Raw genomic sequence first — 26,144 nt, 5'->3', positions numbered from 1 at the left:
ATATCCCAATTGTGCCTCGGAAAATAACCAGATAAAACCAGTCATAGCGACAAACGTAGTCCAGACGATGATTACGTAAGGGAAAAATACAACTGACATATACCTCCGCGTAATGTTTACAGATTTTCTGTTGTTTTTCAATTTTCTAATTGGTAAATGCATTTAAAAAGCTTTTTTGATTTCAAAATAAATTTGTTATTTTCTAGAATATTCCAAAAAGCTGTATATTATGTTATAAAATCTGTTTTTGATTGAAAAACTACTGAACTATTTTGGTAAACACGTCGCGCAGGAATAAATTTGTGTTGAGGTATAAATACCAAATGTCGTGATAAACAGTATTTACGCAGCAAAGACGAACGAGAATGGTTGAGAAACGCTATAGCAGAATTCTTCAAGTTCAAGTTGATAACATGGACAGGCAAGAACATCACATAAGTAAATATTTGCTTTGTATGTTGTTCTGCATGGCTTTTATTTAATATTTATATTATTTAGTCTTCAGAATACGTGGCTCGTTGAAAAAGGAGGGATTACTAAAATTATAATGCCACATATCTTTCTTTATATATTTGGGCGGGCAAATATATCTTCTGCATACGATTTTTTAGTGTGAAGTTATGGGTTTAGCCTATTCTGAGTATCTTTGGTTTCTTTTCACTCCTATCTGTAAGGTGGAATACGTTTTAGCACTTCCATATGGGCTTTATGATCATTGATGATAAAATTTTGCCACATCAAATCATGTGGCTCAAAACAGACTTGGTTGGCTTGAAATATATTTTGAGAAAATTGTTCAATTAATTGTTATTTTATTATAATGTCGCCATATTGTAGATTGAAATCTGTATTCATTTATACTGATTTCGTAAAAAAAATTGAATATTGATTGAAAATGATTTATAGTTCCATGACAAAGGGTCTTATAGCGCTTCAGTAATGGGGGTACCTTCATGACAAACAACGTTAAAAGTTCTTACGAAATGATGTTAATGGTAATTTTTGGTACATGGTGGTAAAATGTATATTCTCTTTTCGAGGATAAAAACATCAAATTATTTAGATGACTAGTTTTTAAAAAAATATTAATGTTCATTACTTAAGACCTCTGACAAATTACGATAATGATATTTTGACGATTTACAGTATAATTATAACAAATTTGACGCCAACGATAGCAAGATGACTGTTTGACTCCTGACATTAAAGGGCATTATTACCCCAAGTAAAGTTAGACCACAAAGAAATGATACACTTCGGTGTGCCAACACAAAACTATCATCAACTCCAACATTCTAGCCATGAACAGTTAAATCACCAAACTTTGCCCTCAATTAAGGCCCTTTGTTTTGAAAAACCATAACCAATGATTTATATAAGTATTGTGGCAAATCAAATTTTATGTAACATATACATTGTACATAAAATTTGATTTCATTTAGTTTCTTTCGCTGTTTGATTATGTATGATACTATCTTCAACTTTTTATTCTAATCCAGTCGTAGCATAGAAGATAGTTTAAGCCTTGTCTGTCTATACATATGTCCCAAAATTGGTACATGTAACAGTTTGCCTCAACAAAATGTTATGAAACTTGTGCACAATGCTTATTACCACAAAATTCTGATCAAGTTTGAATATTGGTGGTGTCACATGTACATTCCAGTCTGAGTTGTTCCCCTTTACAGATGTAAAATTTGCTGAATTAATTCTTTCTTAACCTTCAAATAACTACTGGTTAAATTTAAAATAATAAAAAAAATCATCTATCATGAACTATATTTGTTCTTGGTTACTGATGTTCTAATATATACAATATTTTGATATAATTTTGGCCATATATATTCGCATTCAAAGACAAAGGGAAATAATTAAAATTGTCTATTTAAAATCTGAATCGCTCTAACAATCGGTTAGTGCAGGGCAGTATAAAATTCAACAGAAAAGGGTCCTCTTGCCATATTTTTGTCCTATTAAATTCAAAGGTCATAATTTTCATCAGCATTGACATGATTTGTTTTAAATTAACTGCTCAGTGTAAAGTCAAACGTTGACTCGAAAAAAAAAGAGATTATAAGTTTTGATCTTAGAACACTGCAATTTTCACATACAAATCTTTGCACTTGCATTGCTAGCTCTGCCTCTGGGGAAATTTTTTTATAAGCAATTTGTTGATTTTAGATTGTACATGGTATACAGTACTTGCGACATGAAAGAAATGATGAATATTTATTCAGATGTGATGCACATGGGACAAATCCTGGGTAGAACCTGAAACCCTGAACCATGGATTAGCTTTTTGAAGGTAATTTATCTAACATTAGTTTACTTGCACTGAGAAATTTGCATGCCATACACTTGTTATTACTGACTTACAATGTAGTTCTTAAATTCTTTAAAATTTAGGATAAGCTTACAATATGCATCAGGTTTATGAAATCTTCAAATCTTGTTTTTTTTTAAACAAAATCAGATACTTAAAAAAAAAATTGATAAACTCAAGATTTCTCTAATTATAATAATAAATAAATCGGGTTGACTTTTTTATGCTCATGTTCAGTTGATGAAGTTTTGAAAATAAATCTCGTATCCTACCTGTAAATCTGCATTGTTGCCAAGGTATTTATTTTGTTTCTTTTCAGGAAATGGTTGTCAATGATGTTGCATATTGTCTTGGGTTTTAGTTGCATGGGGATAGTCGACTTACTGGAAATATGTGGACCCTAGTGATTGTTGTCTGGTGGAAGATAGCCATTGACGTGATAACAAATCTGTTGGTCATTGTGTAGAAGAGGGGCATTGAAGATAAATAAGTGGGCAGTTTTATCATCTTTGAATAGATTTTCAATGCAATAGTTTCAATTTTGCCATAGATAATTGAAAAAGTTTCAGGTTCCAAAGGACAATACCATATACTGGCAGCAAATAATTTTTTCTTGTGCATTATCCCTATATGCATTTAGATCCTTGATGTCTGACATCCTGCCTTGATGTTTTCTTTTGTCTATTAATTTAGATTTTAAACAACTTATACTTTTTATTCATGGATTTATTATTTGGATTTTGATTGTGCTATCTAGTAAAACATGCAGTGTTGTAGAATTTTTTTCCATTGGGACCAACATCTTAGCATGGGAATGACCACCTACCTTCATTGCAGATATTAGTGGGAATGGAATGCAAAGACTGGAAAAAAATATGATATATTAAACAATTTAAAACAAGATTTTTTTCCTCCTTGACAGCCTTTGATTAATACAACTTAAATAGCCTTGATTTGACTCGTTCTGATTGTGTTTCAGAGATTCTTTCTTGCATTTAAAATTTCTGTGTAACAGCAAAGGATTTAAAATAATAAATTGCATTAAACAGTCATTGAAATGGCAGGGAATTTAAAATACTATTTGCTATATATTGTAATCTTGAGTATTTATCTAGGTGATGTGGTTTGTAGATTATAACCCTAAGCAATTCTTTAAATTTTAGACGCATTAAACAATCGATCTATACCTGCTAAATCATATACAAGTACCTTGTAACTAATAGATTAATCCACTGATTTTTATCCAATCTAATACAGATTAGTTATAACAGCTTTGTTGACCTTGAGCAATTTGGTGTAAGTGTTTTAAAGTTTGTTTCCATCTTATTTCTCAGCACCAACCAATGAAACTACAAATGTCGGAATGTGCAAGTAGACAAGTTACGGTAACGATATGAAAAAGAATTTTCAGAAATCCGAATGTGCAAGTAGACAAGTTACGGTAACGATATGAAAAAGAATTTTCAGAATCCTGCATCTAGGACTTCACATAAGTACAAATGTACACCACAGATTTGGATCACTTGTTTATAGAATTTATTTATTTAATTGGACAACTTCTCAAAGAAAAGCCAAATATTATGGCTATAGCTAGGATTGATTTGTAGAAATTTGTTGAAAGGATTCACAAGATATAAAACCATGCCAATTTATATTGAAAGAAATTAAAGTTGAGAAAGTTCACCTATAAATATAAAATACCAAGTTTGACTTGATACTGAAACGAATTCTGAGTATTGGATGTTTGTTGCAGGTTTCCATTTCTGTTTTAATTTAGAAATCTACAAAATGAAAATGCAGGAATGGCTGTATAGTTTATATAAGATCAGAATATTTGATAAAAAGGGATAGATATATTTGGACAAAGATGAGACCTCATTCTTGAAATTTTGATATAGTTTTTCACACGCTGTGTGTTACCCTTTGAAGCTTTGTGGTGGAATAGGGTTATATTTGGACATATAAGCTATTTATACATTTTACTATCAGCTAGTGTACGTGTGCGGGATGCATAGGATTAATTAAATTATTTTATAGTTAAGAGGACTATTTTATTGGATATAACCATAATAGATGCAAGACATCCCTCAATATAGAAGTACATCCCTAAAAAATGAAGGCTAAATATGGCAAATATGATTGAACCAACAAGAAAACCATTAGCAAGAAAATAAATGATAATTTGTTTAAAGAATTTTTTAATAGCTATACTTCAGTTTGCAGACCATATCAACCTTTTGATCTAGATTCCTTTCAGATTATCTATCCATTGTTTCCAAACAGGTCTAATTTATGATTTAGCAAGTGAGGAAATGCTCGCCCATTCTGCTGTAAACGGACAATGCTTCATCTTATTCTTGGGATATTTTCACATGCTATAACTGAAAGCTTTCACTGGACTAGGGTTGTATATTGGAACAGATGTATATAAAAACTACATAGATTAACAACAAACTCAAAGTAATTGATTAGATGCAAGTGAACCCTGAAAAAAACTGACGGGCAATAAGGATTGCACCAAATTAATAGGTATAAATAGGTCATTTACAAAATTTATGAAGGTTTTAGCAATTCAGATGTTGTTTGGGAAAATGCAGACGGGATTCCTTTCAGCTTAGAATGTCGTAAATCTAGTGTTAAATTCAGCATTTTGTGAGGCAAGGCTTGACCATAAACGGCATTCTGCAGTAAATGGATAATACTTCTTGGCGTTTAAATACTTGTAATTTTCATACCTTTTATTCAGGCTTCCTGTAATCAATGCAGTCCAGACTTCAAGGATAAGATTTCTTCCAGATTAATATGTCCTTTGCTTTACTCCAAATTCAAACAGATCTGAGGTAAAATTAAGCATTTGTGAGGCAGTGCTCCACCTTTTCAAAGTAAATGGATAATGCCATGTATCTCCTGCTGAATAGATCAATTTTTGGATTGAATTCATTTGAAGTCAATTTTTGCAAACCATCTATTTAGGTTACCAGATCGAGAAACCCTTCAAGATGATTCTAAAAGCCAGTCAACACAAGTAGATTCTTCAGGATTCTTATTGGTTGAAATTAATTGGTTCATCTATTTCAGATTTTTAGATGTAATGAAATTATCAAAAGGTTTCTTTGCATTCAGTCAACTTAAACAGGACAAAAAAATCCAAAAAATAATTCTTAATATTCTAGGAAGACTAGTTTAAATGTGCTGTTTGCCCAAATAAAACCAAGGAAAAGAAGACTGAACTAAACAAAACCACTTTATTTCCAAATTATATTCAAATGATGTCAGAGGTTTTTGCAGTAAAAAAGATTTATTTAAGAAGAGACCACAACTGCAATGGGATTTCTTTCAGGTTTGGATGTTAAAAAGAAAAGTTCTGGTGTTTGATATTTTGAAAAAGGATAGAAGTACCTTTGCAGTTTTATCCAGTAAAATTTTCAGATGTCTTGATCAAATATAGGAACCAAATCCCTATTAGATGCAAAAAGAAATACAATTTCAGCTCAAGCATGGACTTTTTAAAATATTTTTATCATTGCACATTTCTAATACAGTTGAACATAACCAACAGCCCATGTGGATGCGCTCTTTATGAAATATCTACCCAAAGCGACTTGAAATCAGTAAAGAAAATGAAAGGTATCGCAATATAAATTTTATCACATTGGTCAAAACCCATTAGAAGATAATAGGACACAGCTTAGAGTTGTATCAAACTAAAGCGTCTTAGAAGATTGTCATATTTCAGATCCAGTTTCAAGTCTAATGCTTAAAGTTAAATATAAAATGCAGAGGTTTTCAATATCAAGATGGATTATGTACCAACATGTACCTAGTAGAAATTTATTTTAATTTTAGACGTGCTTCCATATAAACAACAAAGCTTTAAAAGAAGGGGAAAGAAAAGCCACCCAAAGGACTAATTATAGAATTATATCATCACATAGTCCAGCAATTGTGGCTCTAATAACAAATTATAATTTTAGAATTTGCAAGACTTCACTAACAAAGGGAATATAAAAATAGGCAAAACTAATCAAGATGCTTCCATATGAGGTACAAGGCTGACTTTGCACTTCCATATGAGGTACAAGGCTGACTTTGCAAAGCACCAATGGAAGATTAAACTCTGCTTACCTAATCAACAATATCACAAGATATATAAAGTCCTGTTTTAAGGTGTAACCAATATTTGCAGAGGGAAGTCATAAAGGGAAGTAACTTGAACTCATGGATTTATGTTTCTTTATTGAAGTTCTAGCAGACAACAGATCTACTGTTGGACAGCGTAATATTTTTAGGTTAAGCGATTGGGTGTTCACAATTTAATATTTCGACAAAGAACCCTTGCAGTACAGTAACTGATGTTAAAAAACAAACTTAATTTTTTTCCAATTCAAACAGAAATGTATATATGCTAGCATACAACTGAACTACACAACATTTTTAGCCTTTTAAGGAAAAGATGAATAGTGTCAATTGATTCAAAGCTTTTGAGAAAAAGAAATGGAATGAAACCGATTTTCAGGAGAAAAAATGTAGTTTTAATTGCAGAACCACTATCAACATTTAGACCCATTACTGAATTTGATGAAGCTAAGTTGAGGCTTTTTATATATTGTTTTCCATTTACCAAGCCTGAAGATAATGTGTTCATGTATTCAGGCAACAAATATTTCTTTTCATAGAAACAGTCGGGAGGCTCTTTTAAAAGAAGCAGTTTAAAAGCTGTAAAGAATTCACAGGTTTAACATTTGGAAGAAGAGGTGGCCATTTCAAGAAGAAACTAGTATTTATATCCATGAATATGCGTTCTTTAGTGTTTAATTAGATGTTCCAAAATTTTAATTCCAAGCTTAATCATGAAGTTAATACAGGTCTCAAGTTATAATCTTGAAAACATTGCAGAATCAAATAATTAATTAATGCACTTTTCAATTTAACAAGAAATTTCTTTGAGTTGAAACATTTTCTTTTTAGTTATAATTATAATTGCTATAGTATGAGTTTCTTAATAACTTAAGCTTAAATATATATATTCACAACTTTAAATTATGGATGTTGCATGAAGTCCGAAAGTTTATAGATGTAAATCTTGAGGGTTTGGGAGGGATTAATCACTTCACTCTTAATAGTGCTGTCATTGTATCAAGATGCTGAATGAATGTGAAGCTTGCATATTTTGATGAATCGCTAGCCTGTACAGTGAACCAAAAATTGGAGGTAGTGTTGTCTGTCTGTATCATTGAAACAATTATTTGCCTGAAACTTTTTTGATTTGATAAACATTAAGCATGTGTTCAAAAAATTATGGTTTCTTTTTTGTAAAAGACATTTGAAATGCTTTATATTCACTTTGAAAATATAGATATAATCAAATAACAGTAATTAATACTTAAATATTATCAAAACTTTTGTGAATGTATATACATGCTGGTATGCAAATGGGAGGGGTTGATTTTCAGGGCAGTTTCATTGTTTTCATAACAAGACCTGCTGTGTGTTGAGGGAAATCTACATGCCACTATGGTAGTAAGAGGAAAGGGATTAAAGCTAGGTTAATAGTCCTTATCCAGATATATGCTGTCTCCTTCAATCCAAACGCTAGATAATATAGAAGCTTAACAAAATATCTGCGGTATGAAGTAGTAGTAAAAATGCATGAAATATTTAAAAAGTTTTGTTTATAACTTTCTAATACAACTTGTTTGATTTCTCATTTGGACAAAGAATAAATGCACCTTTGAAGTTATCTTGCTACCTATAGTATACTTAATCATCTTCAAATAGCCTTTCAATTTTTGCTTACTTTTGAAGTTAATATTTTCAAGGTAAATTAATGTAAATAAATTATAGATTAACTTCTAACTATAAATGCAATAGTCTAGTTTGGGGCGGGGATTAATATGCAATAGATTTTTTTGGCAGTGAATGTGGTGATCATTAACAGCAGATTTCTGCACATGCACTAGGCCCAGTTGTGATACAGCACATCTGGAATGGAGTCCAATTTAGTAATGATATGGGAAAATATGTAGTTTATATTCCAACAATGGAAGCACAGAAAAGGTTGTCAAGTATGTTATAAAGATCATTATGGGATTAAGAAGTCTGATGTAAAATGTATACTGTATTGAAAGTAAGAACACATTTATTGATATACAAATTTATTGGTAATTTACAGTCATGACTGTTGATAAATATTTTATTGTAGATTTTGATTGTCATGTTTTTTTAAAAATTCTTGTACAATGCATACACATCACAAATTACTTGATTAATAGAGTTGTCTAAAGCATGTTTAACAGGAAAAATAATGTCTTATTTTGCTACATTTGTCTGGTGTTTTATATCATATACAAATACAAATATAAGTTTTGGCAAATAACAGTATCATTTGTATTAATATTGTTGTGTGATTGTTAATATCTATGCATCAGGAAGGGTTGATTTTCAGTGCATTTTCCATGTCCTCAAAGATCTGTTGTATGTTGAGGGAATCTGTATGCCACTCTAATCAAAAGGGTAATAAATGTCGGTCCAGGCTGTCTTCTCTCCTATCCCAAGATGTTCCATGCTAGAAGCTTTTTCACCAAATCTGCGGTATGAAGTAGTTGGTAAATTTGCATGAAATATTTGAAGTTTTGTTAGCTGTTTAATAACACTTGAAAGGATTTCTCACCTGTACAAAAATAAATGCACCTTTGAAGTGTACCTTGCTTCCTATAATATACTTAATCATCTTCAAGTAGCTTTTTCAATTTTCATCAATAAATTAATGTTCTGAAGTACAGTATTATAAATGTATGCTTAACTGCTAACTATATAAATGCATTAGTCTACAGTTGTAGTTTGGGGGAGGGGATTAATATGCAATAGACTTTTTTGGCAGTGAATGTGGTGATCATTAACAGCAGATTTCTGCACATGCACTTGACCCAGTATAATACAGCACATCTCCTGGAATGGAGTCCCATTTAGTAATAACCCTAATGAAGATGATACCATGTGTATAATGAGAAGAAACAAAATCTGTACAGAGATGTGGAGTAATATTGAGTTCAGTTGGTAAGCCCATTTTCTAAATGGCATTTTTGTTTGTTAAGTAAAATAGAACTGTTGAAACTTTACAGAATTTATTTTTTAAAATGTGTGTTGACAAAGAAATTAAATGTAGAATTAATGCAAAATATTTGTGACCTAAATTAGATATTAATAATAACAGTAACATGATTATCAGATAAAAAGGTCTAATTAATTCAAATTTTGATACACTTCTGAAAAAATTGAAGAAATATCTTTTTAGCATAAAGGTACTGGAAGTATACAGTAATTTTGTAGTTAACTTTATAACCATAATGGGGGGATTGGGAATATATATATTTTTTAATTGCTACAGATAGCGATATTATCATGTACTCCTTTCCGTGACCAGTTCTAAAAGGAACAATCTCTGTGGTCGTATTTGGCCAGCATCTGACCCTGTTGCTTTAAAAGGAAGATAAATTTTACAGGTATTGTGTTTGAATCTTATTGTTCTGTGTTGATCTCATGATTTATGATGAATTCTTGTGAATGGTAATTTCTTTCCTTTCATTGTTTCAGCGACTAATTTTACAAAGAAAATAGATTTTTTATGGGTTATATAGATTAAAAATTTTAGGAATCCAGCTTTTAAAGTTTGTTTTCAGGTCTGACATGAATTTAAAGGCAAATGAGGATTTGATTTTCTAAAAACAAATTTGGGTGGGGGTTTGTATACTTTTAATCATTTATAGTTTATTGTCAGGAAATGACTATGTTGAGAGATAAGAAAATAGATCAGTGACCCCAAGAGTGACCTGGTAACCATTATAACTTATTTTGTGTTGTACTGTATTTTATTTAGTGTTTGATTTTCAAATGAAATATAAATCATTATTAATTTAAAATCAATTAATTTCATAATAATTTCATAAATCATATTTTTATGTGGGAGGTTTCTCAACTTGCATTCAAAATTTTTTGTGAATCAAACTACCTAAAAGTGGGAAATTTGATGGGAAAGGGCAACTAATCATATCTTTTGTCAGTGATACCTTTGGTAATAGGAAGACTCAGCTTGTGATTTGCTAGCTTAATTTAAGTATGAAAGAAACCTATGGGACTTAACAGATTGAATGCTGCTTAACATGTGAAAATATGCAGGTTAAATTTCTTGATGGGAAGCACAGAAAAGGTTGTCAATATGCAGGTTACATTTCTTGATGGGAAGCACAGAAAAGGTTGTCAATATGCAGATTAAATTTCTTGATGGGAAGCACAGAAAAGGTTGTCAAGTATGTTTAAAGATCCTCATGGGGCAAAGGACATCGATGTAAAATGTATACTGTATTGAAAGTAAGAACACATTTATTGATATACAGATTAATTAGTTATAATTTATAGTTTTGACAAACATGTTATTGTAGATGTTTGATTGTCATGGTTTGTTTTATAAATATTGTATCTCTTGATAATTTGATTTAAACTAAATCTTTAAGCATGTTTAACAGTAAAGATGATGCTTCATTTTGCAATAAATGTCTGAAATTTTATACCATATGAAAATATAAGTTTTGGCAAATAACAGTAACACTTGTAATAATATTTTTTATGTGATCGTAAATATCTATGCATTGGGAGGGGTTGATTTTCAGTTGCATTTTCCAAGATCTGTTGTATGTTGAGGGAAATCTGTATGCCACTGTGATCATAATGGGTTATTAATGTCAGTCCAGGCTGTCTTCTCTCCAATCCCAAGATGGTCCAGAAGCTTTTCCACTAAATCTGCGGTATGAAGTAGTTGGTTAATTTGCATGAAATATTTGAAGTTTTGTTATCCTTTAAATACCACTTGAAGGATTTCTCACTTGTACAAAGAATAAATGCACCTTTGAAGTGTATCTTACTACCTCTATTATACTTAATAATTTGAAATAGCATTTGAAATTTTTGCTTAATTTTGAAGTTATATTTCAGTAAACTTAATTTTAAATGAAATACAGTTTTAAAAGTGTGCTTTTCTGCTAATTATAATACATTTGTTCAGTTTGAGGGAGGGGATTAATATGAAATAGATTTTCTTGGCAGTGTTATATCTTAATCACGAACAGCAGATTTCTGCACATGTGCTTTGCCTAGTTGTCATGCTGCATTTATCTCCGCCATTTCCATCCTACTAAAAACCCTAATGATGATGATACTATGTGTATAATGTAATGAGGTGAAAAAGGAAATATGTTATAAGATGTGGAGTAAATTGAGTTCAAATTGGTAAGCCCATTTTCTTATTGTCTTGCTGAAGTTCAGCCATGATTTTGCAAAGTAAAAAAGAATTTTAGAATGCAGTTTTAATTTTTGAGGACAATTGAAAAGTATTCAAATGTAAAATAATTGTAACCAAAATATTATATTTATATCTTATGAAATGGTGAAAGAAAGAACTTGTTACTTTTGTTAAAGTTTTCATCAGCAGCCTTCTAGCTTTTAATAGTTTATTTTGGAACATGAAAAGATAAAATGAGTATTTGATCTTTTAGAAATTAACTGGGGAGGGGGTTTGTGTATTTTTAATCTCGTATAGTTTATTGTCAGGAAATAGAGGTTTATTGTCGGGAATTGTTGAGAAATAGAAAATAGAAATGTGAACTGAAGAGTGGTAACCATTACAACTTATCGAGCGTTGTCATTATTTTGCTAATTGAATAATTCAAATGAAATATAAATCAGTTTTGATATTAACTTATTTCAGTATTCAGATTTTAATGTGGTGGTTTCTTGACTTGTATTAAAATTTTCTGTGAATTAAGCTTTTAAGGTTAATTAATAGTGGGAGAGTGGTGGGGGAACTGCATTACTAATAATTTATTTGTCAAACTCCTTGAAAACAGCAGGTTAACTTGCAGTGATAAGGCATCCTCACAGTTTCTTGTATTGATCCTGCTTGAAAGAATCATTTCCCATGTAAAGATGTAAAGGTATAGAGAGATTAACACGTCCTGACCAGATTAGTAGCTTAAAACTGCCTTAAAGTAGAGAAGTTCATGAAAGATCATATGCATAACAATGAGTTGTAAAATGGTAACTTATTTTTATGTTGGTGTATTATGTAAATGGTTTCAAACATCATGTCAAAACAAGTTTTCTCATATCTGTACTATTTAAATTGCAAACATAATTGATATACAATCAATTTTTGATGATATCTGTATTGTAAATAATATCAATTTTCTATAATTATTTATAAATCTTAATTTCTGTTACTATATTGTCAGTACATTAATTGGTCAAATTAGAAAAATAAGGGGTTAGGCTGTTGCTAACTAATTTTTTACCAGCTAAGTATGACCTGTGGAAGAATGTCCTGAAATATAGAGTAAAGAAGCATAGCATGTGGTGTGACAGAAAGCTTGAAACCTACAGTAAAGTTAACAGAAAGAGGTTCATTATGATAGCCTGTATGAAATAATATTTAGTGGAAAGACCCAGAGACAAAAGAATAGTGTTTCTTTTTATCGTTAGAAAAATTGAAATTTGAATATATTGAATGTTTTTTTATCTATAGTAAATATATATCTTGTGAAAATGTTGAGAATTGTATAGGTTAACCAATGCTTAATGAATCATTGTTATCAAAACTTCTACTGGATTAATTTATATTTCAATTATTTGAAATTTATCTTCAGTTTGAACTTATGGATAAAAAGGGGTAGGGAAGGGTTATGCTGATAATATTCTTCTTGAAACTATTGAATGACAGATCATGCTTGAGATATTGGACAGTTTGTATTGAAGAAATTTCCATAAATTATACAGTAACAAGTTTGACCTGTAAAGTAATAGCTTGAAAGTTGAACCTACACAGAATGTTTGAGGGTAAATAGTAAGTGGATCAGATTATGCTTCATATTTTGTGAAAGGCGATCTAATTGTCAGTTATCTTTATCAGATTGTTATCTTTATGTTCAAAGATTATATCTTGTATACAAATAGAAAGTTAAAATGTCCTTTCAGAATTTAAAATGAATCAGTGTTAAAGTTGAATATATCAATTTTAGTAAAGTGTAAATTATTTAAGTATGCAAATTCTTTTTGTGTAGCTAAATATTTAGGTTTCTGGGTTAAAGTTGGGTTTGGGAGGGATGGGGTAACCTATAATATCTTATTTGTCAGTGAACACAAGTCCTTGAAGATACCAGATTCACATTCAGTGGAAAAGACCCAAGATCTGCTTCCTGTGATAGTTCTTGTACCCAGTTCCCAGGTAGATAGAAAGATGCTCCTTGTTCAAGAAAAGTTTGAAACTAGGTGTCAAATTTGAAAAGGTTCATTTGAGTAAGCTGTGAATATGGCATGATTTAATTTGTAATATAATATATTTTGAGAATTTAAGAATGCTTTAATATTAGTATAAATTTAAAATATATATTCAATAATGGTTAAAATTTATCAGATATGTTATTAATATTAATAAGTTAATTCAGAAACTGGGGGATCGGGTATGACTAACATTTCTTATTGCCAGCAAAAGTATCAAAAAAATAAAAGGATGGTAACGTGCGGAAATTGGCCCAAGGGATAGTACATCCTGTGACCAAAAGGTTTGAAACAAGTACAGTAAAGTTTGAATAAAGTGATGTATAAAAAAAGACCTGAAGCAGAGTATGAGATGAAAAAGAGGCCTTGACAAAAGAATGGTATTTCTATCATAGTTATCTATATTTTTTATATTAGATTATTTTTATTTTAATAAGTTGTGCTGTTGTATTATTAACTATATTAAAAAGAAAATGACGTTTTATTAAGTTGCAGAGGGTTTTTTTCTTCATCAACTTGAAAAATTTATTAAGAACAAATTAAACTATAGATTAGTGAATTGTAGGATTGTTGCTCTGACATATATACATTGTAGGTATAAAGATTTAATGCAAGTTTGGTATCTTTTGACAGTGATTTAGATGCTTATATACCCTTATTGTATGCCGTGAAATGTACTTATATTTATTGTGTGATATTTTTCAAAGCATTTGTAGGAAACATGATTAAGCGTGAACGAGTATAAAAGCTCTTGAATTTGTTCAATATCCATGCCTTATGTATAAAACTCAATTAACCGGTGTTTTAGTTGCTTAATATACTTGCACTTATTTAAATTGAAATCATCTAAATATATAATATTAATATTTTATTTTAATGTTTGATTTTACTGATATTTGACTGACTTTAAGGGTGGGTGGGTATTAATTAAAAAGGTTTGCTTTTTTGGTAGTATGATTTTAACAGATGGATTGAGATGACTTAAGTGTTGTGCCTTGATCTAGGTTGAGATTGTGTAGATCCTGTGATAAAATGTGACTGCTAAAAAACAAAAGTAGATATTGAAATCTGTAGTGCCACTATAGAAGCTTATTGAAACGAGCCTACATTACATATAAAGGTATGAAATGGTGTTGTTTGCATGCTATTAAAATATTTTTTTATGGAAAAGAAATGAAAAATGAAAAAAAAAACTGAATTGGAACTTTGTAGGGTGGGTAGGGAATACTATGAAATATGAATGTTCAATGTGTTGGTAATTTTTTGTGTGTGATATAAATAAAATTTTGACAAGATATATATGTAAATATCTTTTTAATTGGAAGAAGAAAGATAAAAAAAAAAACTTAAAAAAACCTAAGGGGGGTGGGGTGATTATTATCAGTCTTAAATGTTCACAGTTAGCACCATAAAAGACCAGCGAAAAGAAAATCATCATTGTCCCTCCAACAGTAAAAGCAAAGATGGTCAAACTATATTTAGCCTATCTAGTTAGTTACTGATGGTGTTTGTCAAGCTTTCACTCCTGGGAGCAAGTAAGCATTTTACTTTCATAGTTGCAGAAGACACTTGCAGTTTCATGTATTGATATTAAAACAATTATTATATTAGTTGAAGATAACAATGTTTCAATTGAATGAGAATAATGCAAAATAAAAAGCTATAACTGTGATAGTGAAAGTTTATACTTCAAGATCATATTTATATTCCCATTTGTCTTGTAAAAGATTTTTCCTGAGATTTTAAAAACTTTCATCTATATACTTTATAGCCATACCATATGAAAATTGAAAAAGGTAGAAAACAGTAGATGTTGTATGTAAAAATTTGGAGGGGTGGGGTTGTAATTTAAATCATTAGTATTCCACAGTGTGAAGCAGTTGAAAAAGCATCAATGGTCCATAAAGTTCCAGACAATATAAAATTGATGTAGGTGGTCTAAGTTTTTACTGATCAAGTACAGTGGCAAGTACACAAATTTTATTACTCTCATGAAATTGAAAAGTTTTCCTTTTGTTTATAGGAATATTGTTGTTGTATCATTGTATTTGTTTTTATTTTTCACTGTAACAATTGTATTTATTCAGTAAAGAAAAGATTTTGTATTCTATTTCTATTTATACCTATCTTTGCTTTGTAGAAGGTTTTTTTAACCAACACTAAATCATTATGCAAAATCGGGAGGGTGGGAGAGTACAAATTTCTTTCTTTTATAGTCTAGACCATATTGGTTAATGCTTGTGTTATCTAATGAGGTATGGCAGTGTAGCTTTGTTGGTGTGTAACATATTCCAATATTTGACCAGTGCATGCATCACATTACTTGTATTATTTAATTTTGTAACTGCATACAATTAGCAAAACACATGCTCCCACTTTAATAATAAGTGTCACCAGTTTAGTTTAATTCTTGGATATTGGTTCTTTTTAATCATGTTGACCTTTGTTTTTTACATACTAACCATTTTCATAATCTGATTATTCCTTATCAGTTAGTCTAGAAGTGTAGCTCTCAACTTGTATGATTTGTATTGTCACTTTCTGATGGCTGAAGTTATTTCTATTTATAAGGTCTTTCCTTATGTATTATAACAGGTTGGCTGCTTTTGAATTTGTTTTCAATATTTTTAATCATTTATCCACAGCTCTTGCTTTTTGTACCTAAATAGTAGGCAAGTGAAGGTATGCATTAATTTTTCCCATTATTTATATTGTGTATGTTTGTTGATGTTTAAATTGATTTACATAATTTTTTTTCAAAGTATTGTAAATATCAGCAATAAGTGGATTTTTTTAAAAGGTTTTAAGAGTTGAGAATAATAAATAAAAGTGGTGTGAAAATTTTAAAGGGGGGGGTGTATAATAATTCTTATTCACAGTATTGACCGTTCAAGACCAGTGAAAAGTGAAGCAATATTGTCCCTCCATGAAAAAAAAATGTTGCCAAAACTGAAACCTGCCTGTCTATTAGACTTTTGATGCTGTTTGTCAAGCTTTTGCTTTGGGAGGCAGGTAAACATTGATTTGTTTTTGTCATGCTTAAAAAATTAGATAAAAAGAACAATTATTTTACTACTATAAAAATGTTAATGTCTAAAACATATTACATATGAGCATAAATGATAACATAACAGTAATAGTGATCATTCTATTTATTTTATTATTCTGCTAGTCTTTTGAAAGATCTTATCTCAGATTTAAAGGTAAATAGATTAAGACATATCATATTGATGTTTGAAAAGAGGTAGAAAAACGTACTTGTATATGAAATTATGGGGGATGGGGACTGTTAATAATCATTAGTTTTCCAGTGTGCATCATCATCAGAAGCAAGGTCCATCTTAAAGCTCCAGACAATAAATAAGATTGTAATGAGCATGTCGCATATAAAGCTATTTCTGAGGAGCTTCAAGTACGGTGGCAAGTACACATATATTTATCAGTTGCATACTTACCAATATAACAGATCCAATTTTATTGCACAATACTAATTAAATGATTCCTTCTATTAGTTTGAATATTTATGATGAATACAGGCATTTTACATAAGAAAATGTTGCAATTATATTGTAATGCAAGGATTTTATATTCATATTTTTTATTGCGAATTTATTTTCACTACAATTGTAATGATGTTGGGTGGTTGGGGTTTTTGACTAACATTGATTTGTTTATCTCAAAAGCACAGATGGATTGAAAATCCTGTAGTATCATGTCAGTATGAAGAAAGTGGAAAAGTTGGTTGAACATAAGTGGTAAATTGTTATCTGTAGTAGTCATTTAAATTGTAAACACTTCAGAATTAACATTTTATTTTGACCTACTTTGGTCACTTTGCAGTGAAAATCATAGAAAGATATGCAACAATTATAATTATCTGATGAGGAATGACTAGTTTTGTTCTTTTAGATGTGTTAAAAATTCCTCGCTATCTCATCACTTTTGTTTTATTAATCTTGGCTTTGTAGAAAGTTTTTAAACATGCTGTAAATCATGATACAGGAAGGGGGAGAGGGAGTTCACATTTCTTTCTTTTGCAGTATAGCCTTTATTGGTTAACCCTTGTGGTATCTAATGAGGTATGGCAGTGAAGCTTTGTTCTTATTATTGTGTTACATATTCCAGTATTTTACCAATGCATAATTTTATTTTTGTAACTGCATACAATTAGCAAATCACATGCTCCCACTTTAATAAGTGTCACCAGTTTAATTACATTCTTGGATAATGGTTCTATTTAGTCATGATTTTTTACTAACCAAATTCATAATCTGAATATTCCTAGATAATCTGCTAGTGAAGCTTTTTTTACCTACATGATCTTGTGTTTGAGTGTGCAAATTGCCATTATAAATATGGAATAATGGGGTGGGGGAGTTCACATTTTTTTCTTTTGTAGTATACTTGACCTCTATGGTCATACTGGACCGCTATGGTCAATGTACACAGTTATCTGGTGAGGAGTGATGGTGAAGCTTTGTTCTTGTTGGTGCGTTAGATATTCCAGCTATTTACCAGTGCATGTATGGCGTAACTTTTAATTTGTACTTGCATACACTAAGTAAAACATATGCTCCCACTTTCATACTAGCTATCACAACTTCTTGGATAATGGTTATATTTATTCATGTTGATCTTTGTTATATTTATTTACTAACAACTTCCGTGATCTGAATTATCCTAGCTAGTGTAGCTTTTAACTTTTTGTTGACAATGTTGAGATTTTGTTGTCTTACTATTAGTTATACTTGATATTGTTTTCCATTTTGATGTTTTTTCATCCTTGTATTTAAAACACAGGAACTGTGCTTGGATTGCAATCGGTTGTATTGTTTGATTTTTTTCTATAGCACTAGCTTCAAGTTTCTACAAGATATATAAGCCAATTTTAGATTATGCATTTTCTAGTTGTAATATTTAAAAACCTATATCTATTTTATTCTATTTATAACTTTTTAGGGATTTTTTTTTAATAATCCCATAAATAACATTAGGTTTGCAGAGAGTTTTTATTTAGGTCGGTGTATCTGTGTGCCATGTTTATGAAAATGGACCAGCCAATGATGTAAGAAAATACTTTTGGGAGAATAAAAGGAGGTGATTTTGGGAGCCTGACCTGGAAGTAATGTTTTTTTTTAACATATTTGTTTATATTATATCAATAGAAGAAATTTTTCAACAAAAAGTTCAATGGGCTTGAAATTTCTTTTATCTAAGATTAACTATTGATTCATAAGTTAAATCTTTATATGCCAAGATTATGAAGATATATAGAAATTGAAGAAAATGTAATTAAAGGGATGGGGCGATGATAATAATTTTTATTGTTCAGTGTAAACCATATAAGTCCAGTGAATAGAATAGCTACAAAGTCCTCTGTATAAACCTTGGAAGGTAAACATGAAATATGCCTGTCTAGTTAGATATTGATGCTGTTCCGCGAAAGGCAAGTAGACATTAAGTTGTTACTTTCATACTTTGAAGTATCTTGCAACGTTTTTTGTTTTTTTGTAACAATTATGTAGGAGTTGTAAATGACTGTTTCCTTTGAATGAGAAAACTGCAAATTTGCATTTAAATGTATATAATGGATTAGCAATTACTTAATATTAAGAGGTTGAAAAATACAATTTATATTATGTATAATAGAGGGGGGTAGGGGAATGATGATAATCATTAGTATTCCACAGTGTACACCATTATAAAAGGCGGCGAGTGTCCATCATAAAGTTCCCGGCTATATAAAATTGAAACTGGCATGTCTAGTAAGCTGTTGACTCTTAGCTTTCAAGTAGAGTGGCAAGTACACATTAATATATTACTTTCGCTACTTTAATGCAAATGAAATGTTTTATCCTTACTGGATTTTTTTTTGATTTTTTTCATTCTTTGTATTAAAGATTGTTACTGTAGAACAATTCTAATGTAAAATTGTAATGCAATGTTTTTTTTTAGTAGTGTTATTTTTGAGATTATATCTTTTTATACTAGTAGTTGACTGATGTGGGTGGGTGGGGTGAATTATATGTTCCAACTTTATTTGCCAGAAAGAAGCAAAAGTTGAGCTGAGATCAATTGAAGAAAATGGTATGAATTGTCAGATTTTTTTTCTGTCTTGTTAGTTTTGCATTTTTAGTTTTAAACATTTTGATGTACATTTGTAAAAAAGGAAGCACAGTTCTTTATAAGATAAAATCAAGAAAATTTATTTGATAAGATTACAGGTGAAAGTGGCACATAAACTAACTATAGAATAAGAAATTATTTGTTGATATTTCATCAAAATGGGTAGGGTGGGGATTTGACTAATATTGAAATTTTTTTCTCAGAAAGAAGCATGAAATGGATTTAAAATCTGAAGTGTAGACAACGGTAAAATTAATAAACAATAATATAATTTGTATACACTTAGGAAAGAAGATTTAGATTTTTATTTTGACCTATTTGTTAATCTTGCAATGGAAATGACAATGTTTTGCAGTAAATGATGTTTTTCACTTTGGAATAAGGGGGTGGGTAGTTCACATTTATTTCTTTTGTAGTACATTTATCAACCATAGGTTATCTGGTGAGGAATGATGGTGTAGCTTTGTTCTTGTTGGTGTGTTACATATTCCAGTATTTTACCAGCATGCATCACTTTAATTGATTTTGTACTTGTATACACTTTAGCTAAAAGATATGCTCTGTCTTTCATAGATGTCATCAGATTAGTTAATTCTTGGATAATGGTTCTTTGAATCGTGTTGATCTGTTTTATATTATACTAACCAATTTCATATTCCTAGATTATCAGCTAGTGCAGCATTGAACTTTATGGGTATATAATATATGTGTTTTGTCACGTTCTAAATGCATATGTTGCTTTTTATTTTGAGGTCCTTACCTATGATAACAGGTTAGGTGCTTTTATTTTGCATACTCAGCATTAATGATTTATCCATAGCACATTTATGTTTAGATATTTGGTTTGTCACATTCTAAGCTTTTTAATTTGAGGTCTTTATTGATAATCATTCTGTATTATAACAGGTCAGCTGCTTTTGATTTTTTGTATATGTCGTCATTAATGGTTTTTCCATAGCACTTTTTTATATACATATGCAAGTTAGGGAGCAGAAATTTTATTTCAGCAAGCATGAATCCGTGATGGAAAAGCTAGAAGTAAATATATGACCAAGGAAGGCAAATAAGATAACTATGCAAGGGTCCTGATCTTTGGCTTACTAAAATTGGCATGCAAGGAAGTGAGACAACACTGCCAGCTGGTCAGAGCAGAGGATAAACCTACCTCCCTCTCTCTCGGTTTGGCTTGAAAGGAGAGAGTAAGGGTTGGGTAGCCGGCTCGCAGCAATAACCTGTGCACATTAGACCTCAAAAATATAAATGTCTTTTAGCAAATTTGTTAGAATTAATTGATCTTTCAACTATTGTTTAATGTTCAACTTAAATAATGCTCATTATGGATAATTTGGTAATAAACTAAACATTATATTAAAAAAAAAATGCTTCCAAAATTTAAAAGAACGTTCTCAAAATGTTGTTTAATGTTCAACTTAAATAATGCTCATTATGGATAATTTGGTAATAAACTAAACATTATATTAAAAAAAAAATGCTTCCAAAATTTAAAAGAACGTTCTCAAAATGTTGTATTCAGTAACTTTATTTAGCAACATCAATAATGGTAATTTTAAACCAGTTTAATAAGCTAAAAATCTATATAAAAAGACCAGATAAAAAAGGAAAAAGATTTTGAAGTAATGGAATGATTTAAATATTGTTAATTGTGCAGAGTACTAGTAAAAAAAGAATTGTAAATATTATTAAATTATTGAATAAAATTTATCATATAAAACATAATTGAGTTTGTTGTTACTTGTTTTAAGGAACAATGTTATAAAGCATATAGTGTATAAGAACCAGAGTTGGTCCACTTCAGTGGTGAAGATGCATTTCAAAGATGTGGAATGATCACCAATGATAATTCTCCTTCCATTTTTATATTTAAGAATTATAGGTCAACCTACATCTCAACAATGAGCAAATGGCAAAGTTGGCTGCAAAAGACCCTGAAATGTCGCATAAAACAATTCAACTGAAAAAACTGGGCAGGCTTTATATACAAATTAGTAACAAATACATTAATACTTCAACAAACAACCAACGAATTATAGGTTCATTGGACAGGCACATGGAGGATATTTCGGGGTTTATTGGCGTCGTATTTTGCATTGAGATTAATGCACTTCAATGATGAAAATATGTAATACAAGTATTCTAAAAAAGGCCATCATGATCACAAAGAAAAACACTGAAAATATCAACAGTGTAAAACTAAAAACAGCTACTTATATTTAGTAAGCTCACCAAAAATACCGAATAGATCTTGAATGCTCCAGACTGGTTAATCTGACTCGTCGATAATAATGTTATGTTCGGGAGGTTGTGTCCCTCATTGAGTTTATGTGGTGTCAATCACATTGTGCGGTTCTTCAGTGTCGAAATAGCATTGCAGCAGCTCAAGATCGTATTGTAATGCAATACCCGATCTAAATATGACTTTAAAATCAGTATTCACTGTAAGAGCAGTTGACTTGTAATGGTCTGCAAAGAGGTCTACAAATGTTTTTAGTTGTGCATATTACATACATAGACAACTATTTACTTTAAAAAAAAAAAAAAGGGGAAGACTCCGATATCCACACGAGACCTGTGTCCATTGAATAATCTTAATACCTATAGAGACATGAATTAACCACAGTTTGAATGTGAACTTCAAAGAAGTTTTTGCTTGTACAATCTATACAATACAAATTTAAAAAAAAGATGGCAAAGCAACTCCTGTCAGCTTGAAAAGAAAAATATACGGAAAAAGTGAACAAATCTAGTAATAAAACAAGACAAAATTAAATGCTTGATTAGACTGAACGGATGAGAAATATTTCCATTATATATTGTCAAATTGGGTGAGCAATCCAAAATAGACGCCAACAAAAAAGTTTTGTTGTTTATAATACATATTAAATACCTTATAGTAAAACATAAATACAACAACGGTATACAAATGGAAAAAAATAAAACTTATTAAACAGTGTTGCATCAGAATTACCTCGGCACCCACCTGCATCGGGAACATCCAAAATGAATAAAGCTAGAAGCACACATACCGAGCCAAATACATGGACCCTGGTTCCTTAATTGTTCGCAAGGACACAATTTACGAAAGCGTTGCATAGCTGAAACAAACATTTTGAACAATTCCAATAATTTTTAACTGAGAAAAACTTGGGAGAATTTCTTCATTATCTCCATTTCATCTGGACTGATGGAATAAAAAGGGTACATTTTAAAAATATACAGACGAAATGAAATACTAGGATGACAGATTTTGAAATTATATATAGTAATGTCAACTCAAGTAGATGATGGTCAATAGATGGTGTTCAGCACCAAATTCAGAACTGTCTTGGTCGTGGTGGTCTGTTTTCATACGACTGCAAATTATTTATCATATAATAGTATGACATCGTTGTTGTGTTACGAAGATAGTTGGATTCTGGACAACAACTTGAGTATAAGTGAAAGTGTATTGATCTCTATGAACCACAACAGGAAGGTTGGTATTGACTTTTTGGGTTATTTGCCTAACTGTTGAGGAAATAAGGACTAATACAGCCATTTCAGGACAATATTTGGTGTATGCTTTATACCACATCAAAAGGAAGTTGGGATTTGATTTTGGGGTTGTGGCCCAAACCGATCGGATATAAGCAGCAAAAAAAAAGACAAAATGTAGGATTTTATGTTTCCAGACAAAAACTTCAGTAAGGGAGCTACCATTTCATTTTTATGGGGGGGCTAGGATGAAATATTTTGTTCTGCATTTTTTTTTAGTTGTAATCTCTGTCCTGCCTTTTTATTTTTCACTCTATTTGGTCCTGCCTTTTTTTTTATTAGTTTATCCTGATTTTTTTTACCTAAATTGTCATCCTGCCTTTTTTTTTGCAAAGTGTCTCATCCTGCCTTTTTTTTTACTCAAAACTCCTGTCCTGCCTATTTTTTTCAAATTTCATCCTAGCCCCCCCATAAAAATCAAATGGTAGCTCCCTAAAAGTTATAGATTTCTTTGAAATTGTTCTTCAAGGTTTCATACCAAAAAGGACGGTTTAGATTGTTTTTGGGAGTAATGATGGCCCTAGAACCGTTTTTCGCAACAAGTCGAAAACAATTTTTTTCTTTCAATTTTAGCATTACATATAATGTCAGCTGAGGGTGAAACAAACAATTTTTTTTTCTCAGAATCAAAAATAATTATTTTTTTCTCCAAAAACTGGAAACAAACCATAGCCCCCCCCAGAAAATCAAATGGTTGTTTGCCTGAGGAAAAGGGGCCAAAATTATACTTCGTATAAATTGTCTTTTTCTCGACCAATTTCAACTCAAATTTTTGAACTTGAGGGTTCTTTAATATGCTGAAATTAACTGTGGATTTCGTCCAATCGGGGTCCAAAATTCAACTTGGATTGATTTCAACAGAAATTGAATAAATGGGGTTCTTTGGTATTCTGAATGATCCTGAATCTGTGTACTAGTACTAGCTTTTTAGAATTTTGGCTCTGTTGTCGAATTAGTCTAAATTGAGGTTGAATGGGTCCACAATTTAACTTTGATTTTCATTAAATATTGTACTCTTTGCATTCTTTGATATCCTAAATTTAATATGACAAACAAAATGTGCTAAGATTGCCATTGAGACAAATCGAACCAATATTTCCTCTTCAGATTTTGAATATTGGATCATAATAGGTAAATATCGGATTTTGAAATTTTTATGTTAGATCACATTCCATCTCTTTCAGAAACGTTTGATATGTGAAATCACAGTGGTACGGTCTACTGTTTGAAATTTACTGATCGCTATTAGATTTTTTTTAAATAACAAGGTAAGCTTTATAGATCTTTATGGCCCATTTATAGGCATCATGTTTTCTGGTCTGTGCGTCCGTATGCTGTTCGTTCGTCCGTCCGTCTGTCCCACTTCAGGTTAAAGTTTTTTGTCGAGGTAGTTTTTGATAAAGTTGAAGTTCAATCTACTTGAAACTTGGTATACATGTTCCTAATGATATAACCTTTCTAATTTTAATGCCAAATTATAGTTCTGACCCCAATTACACGGTCCACTGAACATAGAAAATGATAGTGCGATAGGGGCATCCGTGTACTATGGACACATTCTTGTTCAAGTAGACTTTGTATACATGTTTTTTTTAAGAACTTCCTGGAAGTTTTAATTCTTGGTGTTCTTTAGTATGCATATGCTGTGTCAAATATCTAATCGAATGGTCCATTCTATGTTGCGCCCTGATGAGCATTTATTATTGGTTTAGGAAGCAGGAATATCCTTAATAGTTATCCCAGTCGGACTTGGTGTGTCAGTGTAAGATCACCCCGATGGCCGGAGGCCAGAGGGTGATCTAACACTGACACACCAAGTCCGACTGGGATAACTTTTTTACATCCCAGCTGTTTTAGATTAGACGAAAAACCATTTACAATTCATAAAATCTAGTTTAGAACGCCACACAACCATAACAATATACTTTATATATTACTATATGATGTATACCCTTTTTGACCCCCAAACACGATGAGTAGATATCAAACAATGTCAACTCGCCCCACTTGCCAATCGGCCCACGCTATATCGCCACTTTATAAAAATATCGTCCCAATCTTGTTTACCGACTTGCCCCACTTTGAAAAAGTGTAAAATCAAATTGAACAATCAGTCTGAAAACTCACTAATTAACGTAAAAGGTTAAAACCCCACTGAATAAAGGTTTGACAACTCGCCCCACTAATAAAAATATCTTGCTTCCTTTAAGTATGTCAAATTACTATTATTTCGTATCAAGTCGTCCTGGTGTAGTGGTATGTGTCGTGAATTGATATGCTAAAGGTCTTGAGTTCGAATCCCAGCCTATCTAGTGAATTTTGATAGATAGTCTTTTCCGTAAAATTAATTAAAAGTTTTATAGTGGATTTGACATTCCCGCCAAAATGTTACAGAACAAAGGAAAGCATGCAAAACAAAGAAACTCAAACTAGGGTGATCTGGCAGGGGTGATCCGGCTCAGATCACCCCTGTTAGAACAAAGGAGCTGGGATGTAAAGGTAGAGAGAACCCCGACTTTCTATAGAACAAGAGTGCGCTCACTGAAATGTCTCGCCACCCTTACTTTTATGTTGATATGGTCATAAATATAAAGCTCTTAATACTGCAAGTATCACATTAACTTAACATGATCCAAGAAAATGAGGGTCTGGATTTTTTTGTGCATAATTCTATTATTGATGATAATGGTCGTTACATTATTTTAGATATAACAATTTTTTCACAAAGATTAAGTCTTGCATGTTTGTATGGTTATAATACAGATGAACCTTCATTCTTTGACACAATAATGCAGAATATTTTAATCTTTAAAAACAC

General features: G+C 30.9%; 1 long non-coding RNA gene across 1 annotated transcript; it reads left to right on the top strand.

The window, feature by feature from the left end:
* The first annotated feature begins 69 nt into the window (after positions 1–69).
* Positions 70–21,511, top strand: LOC143069633 (uncharacterized). Its single transcript, XR_012976450.1, has 4 exons — positions 70–438; positions 2,182–2,305; positions 2,643–6,367; positions 6,399–21,511. It is a non-coding gene; the product is annotated as an uncharacterized LOC143069633 (long non-coding RNA).
* The last annotated feature ends 4,633 nt before the right edge of the window (positions 21,512–26,144 follow it).

The sequence above is a fragment of the Mytilus galloprovincialis genome, chromosome 3 (genome assembly GCF_965363235.1).
Source record: "Mytilus galloprovincialis chromosome 3, xbMytGall1.hap1.1, whole genome shotgun sequence".
NCBI classification, from domain to species: domain Eukaryota; kingdom Metazoa; phylum Mollusca; class Bivalvia; order Mytilida; family Mytilidae; genus Mytilus; species Mytilus galloprovincialis.
Note: the sequence above shows the minus strand (reverse complement) of the source record. Positions and strands in the feature narration are given on the sequence as shown.